Source organism: Aegilops tauschii, chromosome 3, assembly GCF_002575655.3.
Source record: "Aegilops tauschii subsp. strangulata cultivar AL8/78 chromosome 3, Aet v6.0, whole genome shotgun sequence".
NCBI lineage: Eukaryota > Viridiplantae > Streptophyta > Magnoliopsida > Poales > Poaceae > Aegilops > Aegilops tauschii.
The window spans coordinates 434,766,150-434,786,294 of NC_053037.3; positions in this window are offsets into that span (position 1 = coordinate 434,766,150).

A 20,145-nucleotide genomic window follows, 5' to 3' on the forward strand; every position below is an offset into this window, starting at 1 on the left:
CACTTGAGCCACCGGCTCTCATAATGTACATATTTCTATAGCCGTATATATATTACGATAAATAATAAAGCAGGACCTCTGTCCTTTTCTCCTCCAAAGGTAAACGTGTTCTTTCCATTATAACATCACATGATCACTTGGAGGTGGATCCGGCTTACGATCTTGGTTATGCTCCGGGTTCTTACTCCGCCGGTTTAACTGTGATTAACAATATTGCTAGCACACAATAAGCATTATCGATGCTGGTGAACCGGAGTTGAGTTCTCAACCTCATTATTTGGGTTACATAAACCGGACATATACTTGCAAGGTTTGCAGGTAGGCTATTGTGGTTATCCTGAAGATACGGTTGAGAGCCGGTCCTTTACGACCTTGGTTATGCTCCGGGTTAAGTATATGACTCTCCATGCGGTAAGCCGCCTAGAGACTTGTGATTTATTTTTCTATGCAGAATAATTAAAGACAGTTCTTCAAGCTTAAGGAAAATAACTGATCAATTATAACCCGGAGGAATATAAAGAAGCAACTTCAATGGAGTTAAGCATTCAACACATGCACGATGGCACGACAAAATTAAGTGTTTGTCCTACTCTATTACAAGACTCCTCGAGTCCAAAAGGTGAGGAATTGTTTTAAAGTGTAACGATGAGCCGCCTAAAAATCAAGGTGCTTGTTGGGTCGAAGCTTCCGGCTCATCCCTCTCCGCTCCTCCGGCTGATTCCATGACCTGGAAGGTTGATGATTTCCAGTCAATGCCGCTCAAAGCTTCAAATGGAGCCTCGTCATCAATTAACCCGGCCGGGTCAACTTCTGGGGCGAAGGTATGCTTATGAGTCAGAGGGATCAAGCTGATTGCTTCATAGCGTGGAGTGGGGATCCTCTGATTTTCCGCGTCATAGCCCGGCTGATACTTGGTAAGGTCGGTGTCATTCCCAATCAGGGTGGCCACCGGGCGCACGCTCTTCACACAGGCAGCGAAATCTTTCTGGTCAAAGGGGGTACCGTCTTCCTTCAGGCTGGGGTATCCAAGAGCGATGTCGGCCGGGTCTAGCTCCGGGAGAAAAGCCTTGGCCCGGCTCAGCGCAGCTATAGCTCCGGCTCTTGCAGAGGCCCGTCTTAACTCTTGGAAGCGCTGAGGAAGAACAGCAAGCCGCCTGGGTACGTCCGCCAGGTGAGTCGGAACCTCATTGGACAGAGCCATAACGGCTAAAGCACGCTGTGACCCGGTGTAGAGTTGCTCCACCAAGGTGTAAACAGCTTTCAGCTTGGTCAGAACATTTTGGTTAAGGTTGGAGCTTCTGGGACCTGCATAACAAGGTTAGGTGAGCTGATGGCAATTGTGGGACTTATAAGACATAAAGAATGTAAGCTTGTTAAAAGCTTGCAGAATGACTTACTAAAGATTGCAGAGACCATCTGTGACACATGGCGCTTTAAGCTGGAGAGTTCGGTGGTTCTCTCAGTCAGAGCAGCCTCTGCTTGTTCGGCCCGGCTGAGCAAAGCAGTTTTCTCCTCGGCCCAAGTCTTTCTTTCTGTTTCAAATTTCTTCTTCAGCTTTTCTTGTGCAGCAACACTGAACTCAAATTTGGCGTTGACCTTCCGGGTCTCAGTTTCCTGAGTCCTCAAGCAGTTCTTCAGCTCAGAGATTTCAGATTCAAATTTCTTGCAGGCAGCCTGTACAAATTCCGGGTTACAGTGTGAGTGATTATTATGCAACATTAAAGTCCCAAGCACTTTGCAAGCAAAGACACTTGGCACTTGGGGGCTAATGTATGCCGAAAGATTCTGTTTAATTGCCGGTTCATGAAGGTAAGCCGGAAGTTAAGTATACAACATATTCTAGCATAAGTAATAGACTTGGGGGCTAGCATGGTAAGGATGACTATGGAGTGAGCAAGAGAGTTGTACCTCAGATTTTTGCTGTATCTGCTTCACCATATCAATCTCCAGGTCCCGGCTATTGTGCACTTGACCAATGTAACCAGAAACAATGTCTCCAATGCTCAAGTTAGCATAGTCAGTGATCTCCAGTCTAGCCCTGTGGCGCTCCAGCAGTTCTTCTTTGGCAGAGCATCTGGCCAGCACAGTGGGTCTTCCCGGCTCAACATATTCAGTCCGGGTAATCACCACATCCGGGTCATCGGCCGGTTGAGCTGAGCTGGGAATCTTCGGGTTGTTAGAACCCACCATGGTTTGTTCTTCAGTTGAGGCGGCGGTTTCCGGGGCTGGTGCAAATGGCGGCTTAGAGGCAGAGGCATTGGGTTCAGTTAAGTCCGACTCTTCGACCGGTTTATTTTTCTTGGCCCTCTTGCTGAGCTTGGCTTGGGCACTGAAAGTCAAAAGGTTAGTGCAAAAAACATAAGTAAGATAAGCACAAAATGAGGTGATTATCATTACCCGGGTGCGGTCTTGAAAGTCGGCAAGTTGGATTGCATGGAGTCACTGGAGGAAGGTGAAGTTTCCTCATAGTTTGAATCAGACGAGTTGAGTGGTTGACGAGTGACGCCCGCTAAAGGATGAAAAGGGTATAAGTTGGAGATAACCTCAGTCCGGCGCTTTCTTGATGCTTCGAGTAAGCCGGAGGAGAGGTCTGCATCCTTGCTGGCCCGGGTTTGTCTCCGGCTCTCATAAATCTGTTGCTTCAAAAGAAATTGAGGATCTTGATAAGCTAAAGGATGCGAAAATCTTACTTTCCGGGTTACTCTTCGGACTTTCAGCCTTGGCAAGGGGTCCGAGTCGGAGGAAAGTATAGTTACCTCTTCAGTCACCGGGTTACTCGCTCTGGTATCATCCTACGGATAATCAAGTCAATAAGGTGGTTAAAAAATAGACGAAAAACAAAAGAAGAGCCTAAAGAATCAAGGGCTACCTCTAACTCGGAGCTATCATCCAACTGAAGCAGCTCTGAGGCGCTAGGCTTACTTCTCTTCTTGTGGGGAGCGGCTCTCCTGGCGGCTTTCTTAGCCTTCCTGGCTTTTTTAGCAGCCTCATGGTCATACTTGACCTTCCAGAACTTGTCATTAGCCTGGAAAAATGCAAGAAAGGTTTCCTTGAGGTTAAAACGAAAACTGTTAAAATGGAAAGTAAAGTGCTCAGATTGGTAGCTTACCGCCGGAGCCGGGTTAGCTTGGCAGAAGGGGCTTAAGCCGGTCCTCCCGCGGTCCGCTAAGCTCTCGTTCAAGAGGGACTTGGTCATGTCATCCACGACGTCCTCAGGTAGATCGTTGGGGCTGTGCCGCAGAGGGTCATCCTTCCGGCCTGTGTAATTACACATTAAGCCGGGGCGGCGGCTCAAGGGAATCACCCGCCAAGAAATGCAGACCCGGACCAGATCGACGCCGTTAAGGCCATTTCCCAGAAGAGCCTTAATCTTGTTGATGGTGGGGATCAGTGGTTGACGTTCAGCTTGAGATAGTTTGTCTGGCAGGGGGTGAGTTGGCTCCAGACGCAGGGCACGAAAGCCGGGCAGAGGGTTCTCATCAGCCGGAGAAGTATCTTGGCAGTAGAACCATGTCTGGTTCCAGTCCTTTGGGTGGCTTGGCGGCTCAGCATAAGGAAAGAGGCAATCTCTCTGTCGTTGAATGGAGATTCCGCCAAGTTCCAAGCTAGGCCCGTTCGCGCACTCATTCTGACGGTTCAGATAAAACAGCTCCCTAAAGAGCAGTAGGCTGGGCTCTTCTCCGAGGTATACTTCGCAGAACACTTGAAAATTACAAATGTTTGACACGGAATTGGGTCAAATGTCTTGAGGTCGCAGGTCGAAGAAGTTCAGAACGTCTCTAAAGAATTTTGAACCGGGAGGTGCAAAACCCCGGCTCATGTGATCAGCAAATATCACAACCTCTCCGTCTCTTGGTTGAGGTCTTTCTTCGGACGGGTCAGGGGCACGATAAGACATGACCTCCTTCTTAGGCAGGTAACCCGTCTTCACGAAATCAGCTAAAGTGTCATCAGTAACATTGGATCTCATCCAGTTGCATGTGATGGGTGCCTTGGGAGCCTTGGGCGGCAATGTGAAAGACGAAAACCTATGACAAAAGGAAATGTCCGGTTCAACTATAAGCCGGAGGAAGTTTACAGTTCAGTATTCAAGATGACGGCTTATGAAGGGGCCTAATGACATATGGCTAATCGTGTCGGGTTATCTAAGCCGCTGTGGGCATCGTGAGTAATTCAAGTTGTTCAAAACTCTATCATAAATGAGCCGGAAAGTTCACAGCGCGTGGCCTCTTTTAAGCCGGAGATATGAGCCCCCATAGCTAACAGATGCAATTTTTGACTAAGTGTGGCACAAACAAGTTTCACAAATCGCAGTAATTATTTTGGATCAAACGATAGACTAGAAAGAAAAAATTTCTAGACCTAGAAGCTGATACAGAGAAGTTCATGAGCTCTAAGGAGATCTCTTTGCAAGTAAAGGGGACATGCTACTGTTGAAAATGGGTGCGAAACCACAGCCGCACGAGTTCTATATGGTTTCTGGATCCAAGGGGGCCGTGTAGGAAAAACTGTGAAGAAGTGGCGACGAACTGCGAAGAACAGGGGAGAACGACAAGAACCCTAATGCGGATCTATTCTATGGAGTGGCAAGAACTTACTGGTGCGGAAAGAGATGCAGAAGTTGCCGCCGTTTCTCTGGACCGGTCAGGGTGATGCAGCGGCCGAGGTTGACGAAGACCAGGGGAGTGGCGGCGGCGGAGCTCGAGCTCTCGGGTGTCAGAGGAGGAAGACGACGGAGGAGATAAGTGAATGAAGGCTTATGGGCCGGGCCTATTTATAAGGTGCGGCTAATAAGTGGGCGCGAGAAACGAGGAGGCCAAGGCATGATTATATTGCCACAGAAGTGCCTCGATTTTCGGGATGACCATTAAAGATAAGATCCGTTGGGATATGACAGAATAAAAAAATGAACTTAATGGAAGATGACGTCATGGCGGGTTATCAGGAATCCAGAAGATGACGTCACGGCGGGTTATAACCTTCGCACAAATATAAGCCGGAAGATTTTCTCTCAAAGGGATTGAAGATTGACATGAACCGGTTCAAATCAATCTGGGGCCTAATGTTGAGGATATAACCATTAGAGTCACCCGCCCAGGAGGGGCTGGGTTATGTCATAATGGTCATCACGCGAAGCCCAGTAGCAAACTTGAAGACGGCGGGTCAATAATGGGCTTAAGACCTGGAGATGGCTTAAGGCCCGTAGTGATAACCGCCGTTATGGTGAAACTTGTAGTGTAAGGCAAGAATAGTTAAAAGTCCGAGCCGGACACTGTTATGAGCCGGCCGGGACTCTGAGAGCCGCTGGGCGTCAACCTCTCTATATAAAGGGACGACTCGGCGGCGGTTTAGGGGGAAGGAAGACCAAATCGATAACCAGGCAGGACGGTTTAGCTCCTGGTCGTCGAAACCCTAATCAATACCACCTCAACTGGACGTAGGCTTTTACCTTCACCGTAAGGGGCCGAACAAGTATAACCCTCATGTTCCTTGTCCCGTTTAACCCCTTTAAGCTTCCTAGATGCGATGGCTCCATGACTAAGTCCTTGCACGAGGACATCTGCCGTGACAATTCCACGACACCTGTCGCAGCATGTCCGTCAGCGTCTCCGGCACTTGTAACGCCCACGATGCGGCTATATCTCCCACGTGTCGAGGCACGACTTAGAGGCATAACCGCATTGTGGTATTGTCGCAAGAAGGGTTATCTTCACACAATCCCATGTAATGAACGAGAATGGGATAACGAGAGTTGGCTTACAATCGCCACTTCACACAATACATAAATTTAATTCATACATCATCCAAAATCCACACATAGACCGACTACGGTCAAAATCCAAATGAAAATAAGATAACCCCAAATGCTAGATCCCCGATCGTCCCAACTGGGCTCCACTACTGATCATCAGGAAAAGAAACATGGTAACGACCACGTTCGTCGTCGAACTCCCACTTGAGCTCGGTTGCGTCATCTGCACGGGCATCGTCGGCACCTGCAACTGTTTTGGTAGAATCTGTGAGTCACGAGGACTCAGCAATCTCACACCCGCGAGATCAAGACTATTTAAGCTTATAGGAAAGGATGGTGTAATGAGGTGGAGTTGCAGCAGGCACTAAGCATATATGGTGGCTAACATACGCAAAAGAGAGCGAGAAGAGAAGCAACGTAACGGTCGCGAAGCTAGAAATGATCAAGAAGTGATCCTGAAACTACTTACGTTCATGCATAACTCAAACCGTGTTCACTTCCCGGACTCCGCCGAGAAGAGACCATCACGGCTACACACACAGTTGATGTATTTTACTTGGGTCAAGTGACAAGTTCTCTACAATCGGACATTAACAAATTCCCATCTGCCTCATAACTGCGGGCATGGATTTCGAAAGATAATACCCTGCAGGGGTGTCCCAACTTAGCCCATTATAAGCTCTCACGGTCAACGAAGGATAAACCTTCTCCCGGAAAGACCCGATCAGTCTCGGAATCCTAGTTTACAAGACATTTCGACAATGGTAAAACAAGACCAGCAAAGCCACCCGAATGTGCCGACAAATCCCGATAGGAGCTGCACATATCTCGTTCTCAGGGCACACCGGATTGTCCAAGCTGCCGATAGGCGAGCCCAGAGTTGCCCCTGGTGGCCACCGGCGACTGACAGATTGGACCAATACTCAGAGGAGCACTGGCCCGGGGGTTTAAATAAAGATGACCCTCGGGCTCGCGAAAACCGAAGGGGAAAAGGCTTAGGTGGCAAATGGTAAAACCAAGGTTGGGCCTTGCTGGAGGAGTTTTATTCAAAGCGAACTGTCAAGGGGGTCCCATAAATCACCCAACCGCGTAAGGAACGCAAACTCAAGGAACATAATACCGGTATGACGGAAACTAGTACGGCAAGAGTGGAACAAAACACCAGGCAAAAGGCCGAGCCTTCCACCCTTTACCAAATATATAGATGCATTAATTAAATAAGAGATATTGTGATATTCCAACATATCCATGTTCCAACATGGAACCAACTTCAACTTCACCTGCAACTAGCAACGCTATAAGAAGGGCTGAGCAAAAGCGGTAACTTAGCCAAACAACGGTTTGCTAGGAAAGGATGGTTAGAGGCTTGACATGGCAATATGGGAGGCATCATATAGCAAGTGGTAGGTAGCGCAGCATGGCAATAGAACGAACAACTAGCAAAGCAAAGATAGAAGTGATTTCGAGGGTATGGTCATCTTGCCTGCAAGGTTCTCAGAGTTGTCGAAAGCTTGATCCTCGTAAGCGTACTCAACAGGTTCCTCGTTCACGAACTCGTCACCCGGCTCTACCCAAAACAAGAACACAAGCACGGAACCACAATCAATCACGAGAAATGCACAAGCAACATGATGCAAAACATGTACGATATGCGGGATATGATATGCGATGCATATGCGTGCTCCGGAAGAAAAATGATGAACAAGGCAGTAACTTGGCAAACCAAGCATGCCCCTGGAAAGATGAGATGATTTCGGTCGAAATCGATATAAAGATCACCGGAAACGGATGCACGATTTGCAAATGGCAAGCAAAACAAGAATGACACGATTCTGCGATTAACAGCATGATAGCACATAAAATACACCAAGTAACTATGCTACAGCATTCCAACATAGCCACAAAGCATATGGCAGTAATCTACATAATATTCTTGACAAAAGATGAACACTGAACTACGGCTAGATCACAACATAACAGGTTCAAACAAGCATGGCAAAAGTGCAGAAGATAACAGGTTCACAGACTTGGTGAAATTACTGAACATGGCTGAAACAGCATCAGGTAGCAATGTTCAGAGCAAGAAATCAACATGCTAGATAAGCTTAACATAGCAAAACATGGCATGGAATGAATCTACTAAATGCATAGAACAAAAGTACCTTACTGACCATAAGCCAAAAAGGAGTAGAAGATATGATGGCAACCATGTAAACATAGCAAGTTTCGTTAACAGGTTTCAGACTTAGCAGAAAACAGAGCATGGCAGAAACAGTATTATGAAGGCATCTTGGTGAGCTTGATTCACTCACCACAAAACAATGCATGACAAAAGAAGCATACCTACAGCAATATGGCATGTTTATGAAGCTATACATGGCAAGAGCAAATACATAGCATGTATGAAACAACTACAACAAGCTTGGTAAAATTGATTATCATGTTAAGAATGTGCCAGGAATATTTTATAGCAAACGTAGAGCAAGATTAAGACATGCTATGGCACTCCATAATTTCAAACAAGGGCATGAGTGGATAGAGCACAACAATATCTACAAAACATACTTATTGAACATCACCAAAAGAAGCATGGATCTCTCTGTAGCCACATGGATACATGGCAACAAAATAAGAGCAGTCACAGACTTAGCAAAATTACTAAGTCCCTGAAATCAGAAACATCGCGAAGTCTAGTTTGCATGCTTGTGCTAGTCACCACAGAGATCACAAAAATACATGGCATACACCTCTGTAAAGATGGCATGGCATACATCAAAACACATGTAGAGCTCATGCCCATAAAATGCACACATCAAATGCAACAAAAATAACAAATCCTCAAGTTCTGATAAGTAACAGCAGTTAACAGCAACTAGCACTCTTGCACCAGAGACTTGGGCATCAAGATGGACTCAAATTAATATGGCATAAAGGAACAAAATGAAGAGCATCCCGATACGAACATTTCAATATATTACACGCGCGAAACGGAGCAGTATGGAGAGAGTTATGATGCGATGAATAGGAGCACATTATGCAAAAATATCCAGACTTAGAATATTTTGGGGAGAGGGGAGAGTCAACCTTCGGGTTGACCCGATCGGGATCTGGCTCGAGCTGCTCGAGCTCGCCGGAGTCGGGGCGCTGCGGCCGGAGCTCGGGGACGGAGGAGAGGGCCGGCGGGGAGGCGGCACCGGCGAACGGCGGAGGAGGAGGCGACGCCTCGGGGCGGCGGCGTGGGTGGAGCGGCGCGGGCGCCGACAGGCACGGGCGGACGGCGGCGGGGTCGACGGGCACGGCGGCGCCGGCGTGGAGGAAGACGGGCGGCGGCGCGCGGGCGTGCGGCGGAGGAGGCGGGCGACGGCGCCTGGGCGGCGGCCCGGGAGGAGCGGGCCGGGAGGGCCCGACGCGGGCTCTCCGGGCCGGCGGTGCGGTGGAGGCCGGAGTGCCACGTGGCAGGCCCCGGTAGGTCGGGCGCGGCAGCGGCTTTCGTCCGGCGGCGGCGGACGCGTCCGGCGCACGGAGGGGCGATTGGCTAGGGTTTGGACCCGGGATTTCGGAGGGGAAGGTGTTTTTATAGGTAGAGGGAGCCAGGAGACTCCAAATGGAGCACGGTTTTCGCCCACATGATCGTGATCGAACGACCTCGAGCATGGAAGTGACTTAGATGGGTTTTGGGCTGTTTGAAGGGGGGTTTTGCTGCAACACACAAAAGGACTTTGCGGTTACCCGGTTAACCGTTGGAGCGTCAAACGACCTCCAAATGGCACGAAACTTGACAGGTGGTCTACCGGTGGTATACCAAGGCCACTTGGCAAGCCTCGGTCCATTCCGAGAACGTTCAACACCCGCTCACGAAAAGGAAAACAAGAGGGGTGCGCCGGAGGAGGTGGGAGTGTCGGATTGCAAAACGGACAACGGGGAAAATGTTCGGATGCATGAGACGAACACGTATGCAAATGAGATGCACATGATGACATGATATGAGATGCATGACTTGAACAAAATGCAAAACGAAAAAAAAACCCGACCACGGAGGGAATATCATAACACATAGCCGAAAATGGCAAGAGTTGGAGTTACAAATATGGAAAGTTACATCCGGGGTGTTACAACACTCCACCACTACGAGAGGATCTCGTCCCGAGATCTAGGACTGAAAGAACTCCGGATATTCGGAACGGAGATGGTCCTCGCGCTCCCAGGTGGCTTCGGTTGGAATGGTGCGACCACTTTACTTTCAGGAATTTGATAGACTTGTTGCGCGTCTTGCGCTCAGTTTCTTCAAGAATAGCAATGGTGTTGAGGATATAGATACTGGTGTAACCCGCCCGAGATGGGCCGGGTTACGTTGTGACAGCTCTTCATTCAGAAGCCCAAGGACAGATTAAGGATGGCGGTTTAGTAATAGGTCTAAGGCCCAGAGGCGACTTAAGGCCCGTAGTGGTAAACCGGCGTTGTGGCATGACTTGTAGTGTAAGGCAAGAATAGTTAAGAGTCCAAGCCGGACACAGTTTATGGGCCGGCCGGGACTCTGAGAGCCGCGGGGCGTTAACCTTTCTATATAAAGGGACGACCCGACGGCGGTTCAGGACAAGTAAGATCAGATCGATAGCCAGGCAGGGCGGTTTAGCTCCTGGTCATCGAAACCCTAAGTAATTCCACCTCAACTGGAGTAGGCTTTTACCTTCAACGTAAGGGGCCGAACCAGTATAATCCTCGTGTCCTTTGTCCCGTTTAACCCCTTTAAGCTTCCTAGCTGCGATGGCTCCACGACTAAGTCCTTGCACGAGGACATCTGCCGTGACAATTCCACGACAGTTGGCGCCCACCATGGGGCCAGCGCACGGTGGATTTGAGTTCTTGAAGGGCAGCTTCGAAGGGCTCAAGGGATACGCTGTGGGCCGGATGACCAGAAGTCGTCGCGGCAGGCTCTACATCGACGATGCAGGCTGGGGCCCCGACGCCGGCTCAATTGAGTACGGGTACCGGGTCCCCTTCGGCGGAATCCACATTTTCATTGGCAAGATTGGCGAGCCGGGCCCTGAGCCGGACATCTGCACCGACCCCGTCGAGACGGCTCAGCGTGCAAGACCCGCCCGCACTCTGCCGGCCTTGAAGCGTGCTTTCGTGGGATGTGTCCATGGAGAACTCTCCGAAGGATCTGGATCTGGCGAGGAGATGGCCACCCGCTCTGACGGTGAGTCGTCCACAGGTGAGACCGACTCGTTATATCAACTTCAAGATGGCAGGCTCAGGGGTTGTTCCGATGACGACAGTATTCCGGACCCCTTTGAGCCGCCGAGCCGGGTCGGAATCTTCATGGCCGGCACACAACTTGTTCAAAGCTCCGCCGCTGGGGCAGGAGGCCCTGTGCACTCGCCGGCTCAGGTGCTGATGGATCTCACGGATAAGATGACGGCACTGTTAACCGCTACGGTCGTCCCAGCGGATCAAGCTCAACATGATGCGGAGGTGGCACAGTTAAAGCTGGATATAGCGAGAGCCAACGAAGATCTGGCAGCGGAAGGGATCAGGATGGCTGCAGAACGGGCGGCTCTCGACGCCCAGACTCAGCTGATTCAGGCGCAGTCTTTCCGGCTCACGATGGATCAGAACGCATCCAATGAGATCATGAGAAGGAGGCATCAGAAGGCTCAATCTCGACTCCCTCCGGTTTACGATCCTCGAAACCTCTTCTACACACCTGGTGCAGGGCCCAGTAACCCGCCAGAAATCACGGCACCCGGGGCTGGAACGCCGATTCAACCGCAAGTGATGGGGCCTCCCCGTGTGAACACTGCCCCGCCTCAATACGTGCCTATACCACCGGGTCATTATGCCAACCCGTTGGAAAACATGATCGCCGCAGCGGCGCGACTGGCGGCTCTCCCAGTCGAGGGCGACTCTCCGACGGCGGTCGAAACCCGCCGGGTCAGAGAACTTCTTCAGACGTCTCTGGCGCAACAGGAGGCATATTCATATAGCCGGGACAGGATTCATTCAACCCCTCGTCCAAACCGGAGCCCAAGTTATAGCAGACACATGGTTTCAGCGACCGGCTCAAGCAACGTCCGGTGCCGTGACTTGCCAGCTGGCCACGGCCCGGCACATAATGGAGCCTTTAACGCGGTAGACCAAGACAGAGCACGACAAGAGGCGGAGCAGGCGGCTCAGCTGACAGCTTACCAGCCCCTCACGGTTTATCCGACAGCTTCTATCGAGGCGGGCGTACCTACGAGGACCGGAGGTGTCCCTTGTCTGGTGCCGGCTCTCCGTAATGAACGTCTGCCCAAGGATTTCAAAGGACCTAGGAAGGTACCAAATTACACGGCTGATTTACAACCCGGAGCATGGATAGAGAGCTACGAGATGGCTATGGAGTTGCTGTAGGTCAGCGAAGCAGCAATGGCCAAATACTTCACCATGATGTTGGATGGGACTGCCCGCACTTGGTTGAAAGGACTACCGCCTAATTCTATCGGTTATGGGCAGAGCTAAAAGCCCGGTTCATCCAAAACTTCAAAGATACATGTAGGCAATCTATGTCAATTGTGGATTTGACTAACTGCAAGCAGCAAGAGGGCGAGTCTACGACCCATTGGGTTCGCCGGGTCAAAGAGATAATACATTCATCTGATAAGATGGATGCCGGCTCTGTAGTCCTAATGTTGGAGCAAAATTGTCGTTTTGCGCCCCTGAAGATGAAGCTCGGGCGGCTCAATCGCGATTGTAATGATATGGGTACGCTGATGGCGGCTCTGGTCAAGTACGCCGACTCTGATAGTATCAAGGATCCCGCGTCTGATGATGAAAGGACAGGGAAGGGAAAGAAGAATGGCAACGACAAGGGCCCTCAGCATAACCCGACGAACCAGGAAGGTAACAAACGTAAGGCTGATGGCAGTATGGAGTTTGTGGCCAACACCAATGCGCAGGGTAACAACCACCGACGTAAGGGGAGACCACCTCCCCGAGCCGGCGGGTCAGGCCCGACGCTTGAGCAATTGTTGAATGAGCCCTGTCCAAGGCATGGCTCTAGGGAAAAGCCGGCCACTCATCTATGGAAAGACTGCGCAATCATGAAAGCCTTCAAAAATTCCAACGCTTTTAATGGCAACAATGGGCAGGGCGGCGGCTCTGGCGCCGGCGGCTTTCATGGCCCGGGCGGCGACTCTAATTCCAATTCTCAGAATTTTCAAGGAGGATTTAATCAACAATCTGGCCAGGGTAATCAGCAGCAGCAGCAGGGGGATACCAGACCAATCCAAAGCAGCTCAATGGTGGACAGTATCATGTGTTTACTACCAGTCTGTGCAAGCGAGACCAGAAGCTTCATAAGAGGGCTGTAAATGCTGTTGAGCCGGCGGTTCCACGCTATTTAAGATGGTTTGAGCAGCCTGTTGTATGGTGTAGGGAAGATCACCCTCCCCGGGTTGATAATCCGGGTCACCTGGCCTTGGTGGTGGCTCCTCAGGTTGGGGGGTACAAATTCACTAAAGTGCTCATGGACGGAGGCAGTAGCATCAACATCCTCTATTATGAGACCTTCCGTCGTATGGGATTAACTGATAAAAACCTCAGCCAGCCCAACACTGTTTTCCATGGGGTGGTGCCCGGTAAGTCGGCGTATCCAGTCGGTAAGATCGAGCTGGAAGTAGCCTTTGGAGATGAGTACAACTACAGGGCGGAAAAACTGACTTTTGAGGTGGTTAAAATAAGAAGCCCGTACCATGCTTTATTTGGGCGGCCGGCTTACGCCAAGTTCATGGCACGGCCGTGTTACGTGTATTTGCAGCTCAAGATGCCGGGTCACAATGGGACCATTACGGTTCATGGCAGCCGAAAGATAGCCTTGGAGTGTAAGGAAGGTGACGCCGCTTACGCTGAATCTGTTTGTGCAACAGAGGAGTTGAAGTTTCACAAGGATAATCTTGACCCGGCAGATATGACGTCTTTGAAAAAGCCAACCACGGAGCATGAGCCGGTAATGAAATTTAAGTCGGCCGATGAGACTAAACTTGTTGACTTTGTTCCAGGTGACTCATCTAAGCAGTTCAGCATCAGTGCCAATCTGGATCCGAAATAGGAAGGCGCGTTCATCGAGTTCATCCATGAGAACAGGGACATCTTTGCATGGAAACCTTCTGACATGCTGGGTGTACCAAGAAAAATCGCTGAGCACACTCTCAATATTGATCCGAAATTCAAGCCAGTCAGGCAATTCCTCCGGCGGTTTAATGAGGAGAGGCGGAAAGCCAATGGTGAGGAGGTAGCCCGGCTCTTGGCGGCCGGGTTTATCGTTGAAGTCTTTCATCCAGAATGGTTAGCTAACCCGGTGCTCGTGCTCAAGAAGAATGGCACCTGGCGTATGTGTGTGGACTATACGGATTTAAACAAGGCTTGTCCGGCTGATCCTTTTGCTCTCCCCCGTATTGATCAAATTATTGATGCTACGGCAGGTTGTGAGCGTTTGAGTTTTTTGGATGCTTACTCTGGATACCATCAGATCAAAATGGCAGTTAAGGACCAAGAGAAGACGGTGTTCATCACTCTCTTTGGAGCCTTCTGTTATGTGTCTATGCCTTTTGGGCTCAAGAGTGCACAGGCGACTTACCAGCGGTGTGTGCAGAATTGTCTACACAATCAGATTGGGCGCAACGTTCATGCTTATGTGGATGATATTGTGGTAAAATCCAGAGAGAAGGAAACCTTGGTAGATGATCTGAAAGAGACCTTTGATAATCTCCGGGTCTACAAGATGATGCTTAATCCGGCCAAGTGTGTTTTTGGTGTTCCTGCAGGCAAGCTCTTGGGTTTTCTGGTTTCTCACAGAGGCATCGAAGCTAACCCGGAGAAGATCAAGGCAATCACCTCTCTGGCTAAGCCGGCGTGCATAAATGGCGTCCAGCGTCTGGCGGGTCGCATCGCTGCTTTGAGTCGGTTTATAAGCCGGTTGGGCGAAAAAGCCATGCCACTATATCAGATGATGAAGAAAACAGGTGATTTTGTCTGGAATGACGCTGCTAATGCTGCTTTTGAGGATTTGAAAAGACAGCTAGCTGAGCCGCCAGTCCTTACTGCTCCTATCGATAAGGAGCCCTTGTTGTTGTATCTAGCCGCTAACACACGAGCCGTCAGTGTGGCTGTGGTGGTGGAGCGTAAGGAGGCGGGTAAGGAACATCCGGTTCAGCGGCCGGTTTACTACGTCAGTTAAGTACTTATTGAGTCTAAGCAACGGTATCCACATTGGCAGAAGCTTGTTTATGGGGTGTTCATGGCAAGCCGGAAGCTTAAGCATTATTTCCAAGGCCACCCTATCACTGTGGGTAGTTCTGCTCCCCTAGGAGATATCATCCAAAACAGAGAAGCCACAGGAAGAGTTGCTAAGTGGGCCATAGAACTCGGGCCTCATGGTCTAAAGTACGTGCCACGCACTGCTATCAAATCTCAAGCATTGGTGGATTTCATCAACGATTGGACAGAGCTGCAGGTGCCTGAAGAGAAACCGGATAATACATACTGGACTATTCACTTCGACGGATCCAGGCAATTGGAGGGCTCGGGGGCTGGAGTTGTGTTAGCTTCCCCTCGAGGTGACAAGTTTTGTTATGTACTACGGTTGATGTTTCCCTGTACTAACAATGCAGCTGAGTACGAGGCCTTGCTCCATGGTCTTCGGATGGCTAAGGAGATGAGCTTAAGCCGGGTAAGGTGCTTTGGTGACTCAGATTTGGTGGCCCAACAAGTATCAGGCAAGTGGGATTCCAAGGACCCCCTCATGGTGGCTTATCGTCGCGAAGTTGATGCCATTGCTGGACATTTTCAGGGTTACCAAGTAGAGCACATCGATCGCAGAAAGAACGAGGCGGCTGATGCATTAAGCCGGTTAGGCTCTAAAGCGAAAGCCGGTGCCGCCTAATACTTTCTTGGATACTCTGCATAATCCTTCTATCAAGTTACCTACAGAGGAAGACTTGGCTATTCCTGACCCAGAAGTACAGTTGGTGGCGGCTCTCCACGTTATCCCAGATTGGACAGTGCCGTACTTGGCTTATATGACCCGGGGAGAATTGCCTGAGGATGAAACATTGGCCAGACAAATAACCCGGCGGTCTAAGTCAATGATAATTGTCAATGGCGAGCTGCATCATCGCAGTGTCACTGGAGTTTTTCAGCGTTGTGTTTCCTCTGAGGAAGGTCAAGAAATTTTACGTGAGATTCACGAGGGGGATTGTGGCCATCATGCCGGCTCAAAATCCCTTGTGGCCAAGGCTTTTCATCATGGTTTTTATTGGCTGGCGGCTCACGCTGATGCAGACGACTTGGTCAGTAAATGTGACGGTTGTCAGAACTTCTCAAGACGGGCTCACGTGCCGGCTCAAGAGTTGAGGATGATTCCAATCACTTGGCCGTTTGCAGTCTGGGGGCTTGATATGGTTGGGCCTTTCAAAAGGTCCAAAGATAAGAAGACCCACATCTTGGTGGCGGTTGACAAGTTCACAAAGTGGGTTGAGGCAGAGCCAGTTAGTAAGTGTGACGCAGCCACGGTGGTCCAGTTCATGAAAAAGGTGATATTTTGCTTTGGCTTTCCACACAGCATTATAACTGACAATGGTACCAATCTATCTAAGGGCGTCATGGCAGATTTTTGTCAACGAGAGCGTATTCGGCTTGATGTTTCATCAGTGGCTCACCCTCAATCCAATGGTCAAGCTAAGAGAGCCAATCAGGAAATCTTGAAGGGCATCAAGCCCCGGCTTTTGGTCCCTTTGCAACGGACGCTGGGTTGTTGGGTGGAGGAGTTACCTTCTGTATTATGGAGCATCAATACTACTCCTAACAGGTCTACGGGTTACACACCTTTCTTCATGGTTTACGGAGCTGAGGCGGTCCTCCCTAGCGACATCCGTCATGACTCGCCTTGAGTGGCGGCTTATGTCGAGGCGGATAATGAGCAGGCGCGCCAAGATGCTCTTGACTTGTTGGACGAACAACGTGACGTAGCAGCAGCTCGCTCGGTGATTTACCAACAAGACCTGCGCCGCTATCACAGCCGCCGGGTTAAGTCCAGGACCTTTCAGGAAGGTGATTTGGTGCTCCGGCTCATCCAGGATCAAACAGATGCACACAAACTATCCCCACCTTGGGAAGGGCCCTTTGTGGTGAGCAAGAACTTGCACAACGGGTCATACTACCTTATCGATGTTCGGGAGCACAAAGATTCATGTAAGTCGGAGGAGGAGACCCGCCGGCCGTGGAACATAGCTCAGCTTCGGCCTTATTACACTTGAGCCACCGGCTCTCATAATGTACATATTTCTATAGCCATGTATATATTGCGATAAATAATAAAGCAGGACCTCTGTCCTTTTTTCCTCCAAAGGTAAATGTATCATTGTTATTTTCATTGTAATATTATATGGTCACTTGGAGGTTGATCCGGCTTATGATCGTATTCGAATCTAGCCATTAAAAATATGATCACTTGGGGGCTTCTTGTTCAAACATAGGTCGTATTCGAACCATAGAGAACATAGCTGTCGATACCCACTTGATTGGCATATTGCCGAGCTCACTGGGGAGTTTTTCTTGATCATATTTGAATCATAGCTCAACCCCCTTTTGGGAACCGACGTGGATCGTATTCGAATTAGCGTCGTTAAACAACTCTGAAAGTCATTTGGGGGCTTCCTGTTCAAACATAGGTCGTATTCGAACCAAAGAGAACATAGCTGTCGGTACCCTCTTGATCGGCAATGCCAAAGCCACTGGGGGCTATATGATTGCATTCGAATCTTAGCTTAACCCCTTTGGGACGGTTCTCTGGTCGTATTCGAATCAGAAGCCCCTAAATTTTTGAGATCTCTTGGTTTGTAAACCAGTTCTTTTGATGATATCAAAAGTATTCACGGGTGGTTCTTATTCCACCGGCTTAACCTTGATTAATAATGTTGATAGCACATAATAAGCATTATATGTGCTGGTGAATCGGAGTTGAGTTCTCAACCTCATTATTCGGGTTACATAAACCGGAAGTGTGCTTGAAGGCTCGCAGGTATGATGTTATGGTTATCTTGAAGATATAATTGAGAGCCGATTTATTATGACTATTGATTCATATTCCGGGTTATATGTAAAGTATATGACTCTCCATGCGGTAAGCCGCCTAGAGACTTGTGATTTGTTTTCTATGCAGGACAATTAGAGACAGCTCTTTAAACTTAAGGAAAGCAGAGGATCAAACATAACCCGGAAGAATATAAAAGGGCAGTTTAAATATAGTTAAGCGCTACACACGTGCATGATGGCACGAAAAAATTAAGTGTTCGTCCTACTCTATTACAGGACTCCCCGTGTCCAAAAGGTGAGGTATTGTTTTTGAGACATAACCATGATCCGCCTAAGAAATCAAAGGTGCTTGTTGGGCTGAAGCTTCCGGCTCATCCCTCTCCGCTCCTCCGGCCGTTTCCATGTCCTAGAAGGTTGATGATTTCCAGTCAATGCCACTCAAGGCTTCAAATTGAGCTTCATCATCAATTAACCCGGCCGGGTCAACTTCAGGGGCGAAGGTATGCTTACGAGTCGGAGGAATCAGGTTGACTGCTTCATAACGAGGTATTGGGATCCTCTGATTCTCCGCGTCATAGCCCGGTTGATATTTGGTAAGGTCTGTATCATTACCAATCAAAGTGGCCACCGGGCGTACGCTCTTCACACAAGCGGCGAAGTCTTTCTGGTCGAAGGGAGTGCCATCTTCCTTCAAGCTAGGATACCCAAGGGCGATGTCGGCCGGGTCTAGCTCCGGTAGAAACACCTTGGCCCGGCTTAGAGCGGCTATGGCTCCGGCTCTTGCAGAAGCTCGTCTTAACTCTTGGAAGCGTTGAGGAAGCACGCAAGCTGCCTGAGTACATCTGCCAGATGAGTGGGAACTTCGTTTGACAGAGCCACAACGGCTAAGGCACGTTGTGACCCGGTGTAAAGTTGTTCTACCAAGGTATAAACCGCCTTCAGCTTGGTCAGCATGTTCTGATTGAGATTGGAACTCCTGGGACCTGCATTACGAAGTCAGGTGAGCTGATGGCAATTGAGATACTTATGGGAAATGAACGATGTAAACTAGTTAGAAACTTACAGAGTAACTTACCAAAGATTGCGGAGACCATCTGAGATACATGGCGTTAAGCCGGATAGCTCGGCGGTTCTTTCAGTAAGAGTGGCTTCCGCTTGTTCGGCCCGGCTGAGCAAAGCAGTTTTTTCATCCGCCCAGGCTTTTCTTTCCGCTTCAAACTTTTTCTTCAGTTTCACTTGTGCAGATACACTGAATTCAAATTTGGAGTTGGCCTTTTTGGTTTCACTTTCCTGAGTCTTCAGGCGGTTCTTTAGATCAGAGATTTCCGATTCAAATTTCTTACATGCGGCCTGTACAAATTCCGGGTTACAGTTAGGGTGATTATAATGCAACATTAAGTCCCAATCACTTTGCAAGCAAAGACACTTGGTACTTGGGGGCTAATGTATGCTGAAAGGCTCTATTTACAGTGCCGGTTCATGAAAGTAAGTCCCAAGCACTTTGCAGGCAAAGGTACTCGGCACTTGGGGGATAATGTGTAAAGTTGCCCAACTACTTGATTAAAATAAGGTAAGGACCGGTTCAACTATGCTGTTTAACCCGGCCCTTGAGTGTTACCAGGTAAGTCGGTTTTCTTGCAGTGATTATTAAGCCGGTATTAAGTCTACAACATATTTCATCATAAGTAATAGACTTGGGGGCTGGCATGGTAAGGATAACTATGGAATAAGCAAGAGAGTCATACCTCAGACTTTTGCTGTATTTGCTTCAGCATATCAATTTCCAGGTCCCGGCTGTTGTCCACTTGATTAATATAGCCAGAGACAATATCTCCAATGCTCAGATTAGCATAATCAGTGATGTCCAGCCTGGCCCTGCGGCGTCCCAGAAGTTCTTCCTTGGCAGAGCACCTAGCCAACACGGTGGGTCTTCCCGGTTCAACAAACTCGGTCCAGGTAATTACAACGTCCGGATCATCTGGATGAGCCGGGCTGGGGATCTCCGGGTTATCAGAACCTTCCATAACTTGTTCATCAGATGGAGCAGTGGTGGTTTCAGGAGCTGGTGCAGACGGCGGCTCATGAGCAGAAGCATCAGGTTCAGTCAGGACCGGCTCTTCGGCCGGTTTATTTTTCTTCGCCCTCTTGCTGGGCTTTACTTGTACACTGAAAGTCGAAGGGTTAGTGCAAAAACATGAGTAAGATAAGAACAAAATAAGCTGATCATCATTACCCGGGTGCGGTTTTGAAAGCCGGCAAGCTAGACTGCATGGAGTCGCCGGAGGAAGGTGAAGTTCCCTGATGATTTGAATCAGAAGAAT